The sequence below is a fragment of the Chenopodium album genome, chromosome 26 (assembly GCF_948465745.1).
Source record: "Chenopodium album chromosome 26, dcCheAlbu1.1, whole genome shotgun sequence".
NCBI lineage: Eukaryota > Viridiplantae > Streptophyta > Magnoliopsida > Caryophyllales > Amaranthaceae > Chenopodium > Chenopodium album.
This window is the reverse complement of record NC_137859.1, coordinates 22,100,762-22,102,746: the sequence shown is the minus strand read 5'-3', so window position 1 is coordinate 22,102,746 and position 1,985 is coordinate 22,100,762.

Below are 1,985 nucleotides of genomic sequence, written 5' to 3'. Positions count from 1 at the left end.
TTGACTTTCATTTGATTTAAGAAGCTTTGTTGAAAGTGTTTGACTTTCATTTGACTCAATTAGCTTTTGTTGAATGCATTTGACATTCATTTGACTTAAAAAGCTTTGTTTGAATGTGTTAGACTTTCATTTGACTCAATTAGCTTTGCTGAATGTGTTTGACTTTCATTTGACTAAATTAGCATTGTGAAATCCAATTGACTTTCATTTGATTCAAAAAGCTTTGTTTGAATTTTTTGAACTTTCATTTGATTCTAAAAGCTTAGTTGAAAGTGTTTAACTTTCATTTGACTCAATTAGCTTTGTTGAATGTGTTTGACTTTTATTTGACTCAATTAGCTTTGTTGAATGCATTTGACTTTCATTGATTCAAAAAGCTTTGTTAGAATGTGTTTGACTTTCATTTGACTCAATTAGCTTTGTTGAATGTGTTTGACTTTCATTTGACTCAATTAGCATTGTGGAATGAAATTGACTTTCATTTGATTCTAAAAGCTTTGTTTGAATTTATTTAACTTTCATTTGATTCTAAAAGCTTAGTTGAAAGTGTTTAACTTTCATTTGACTCAATTAGCTTTATTGAATGCATTTGTCTTTCATTTGATTCAAAAAGCTTTGTGTGAATGTATTTGACTTTCATTTGACTCAATTAGCTTTGTTGAATGTGTTTGACTTTTATTTTACTCAATTAGCTTTGTTGGATGCATTTGATTTTCATTGATTCAAAAAGATTTGTTAGAATGTGTTTGACTTTCATTTGACTCAATTAGCTTTGTTGAATGTGTTTGACTTTCATTTAACTCAATTAGCATTGTGGAATGCAATTGACTTCCATTTGATTCAAAAAGATTTGTTTGAATGTATTTGACTTTCATTTGATTCTAAAAGCTTTGTTGAAAGTGTTTGACTTTCATTTGACTCATTAGCTTTGTTGAATGTTTTTGACTTTCATTTGAATAAAAAAGCTTTATTTAAATGTGTTTGACTTTCATTTGACTCAATTAGCTTTGTTGAATGCATTTGACTTTCATTTGATTCAAAAAGCATTGTGGAATGCAATTGACTTTCATTTGATTCAAAAAGCTTTGTTTGAATTTATTTAACTTTCATTTGATTCTAAAAGCTTAGTTGAAAGTGTTTAACTTTCATTTGACTCAATTAGCTTTATTGAATGCATTTGACTTTCATTTGATTCAAAAAGCTTTGTTTGAATGTATTTGACTTTCATTTGACTCAATTAGCTTTGTTGAATGTGTTTGACTTTTATTTGACTCAATTAGCTTTGTTGAATGCATTTGATTTTCATTGATTCAAAAAGATTTGTTAGAATGTGTTTGACTTTCATTTGACTCAATTAGCTTTGTTGAAAGTGTTTGACTTTCATTGGACTCATTAGCTTTGTTGAATGCATTTAACTTTCATTTGATTCAAAAGCTTTTGTTGTATGTGTTTGACTTTCATTTGACTCAATTAGCTTTGTTGAATGTGTTTTTTTACTTTCATTTGACTTAATTAGCATTGTGGAATGCAATTGACTTTCATTTGATTCAAAAAGCTATGATTGAATGTATTTGACTTCATTTGATTATAAAAGCTTTGTTGAAAGTGTTTGACTTTCATTTGACTCAATTAGCTTTGTTGAATGCATTTGACTTTCATTGATTCAAAAAGCTTTGTTAGAATGTGTTTAACTTTCATTTTACTCAATTAGCTTTGTTGAATGTGTTTGACTTTCATTTGACTCAATTAGCTTTGTTGAATGCATTTGACTTTCATTGATTCAAAAAGCTTTGTTAGAATGTGTTTGACTTTCATTTGACTCAATTAGCTTTGTTGAATGTCTTTGACTTTGATTTGACTTAATAAGCATTGTGGAATGCAATTGACTTTCATTTGATTCAAAAAGCTTTGTTTAAATGTATTTGACTTTCATTTGATTTTAAAAGCTTTGTTGAAAGTGTTTGACTTTCATTTGACTCAATTAG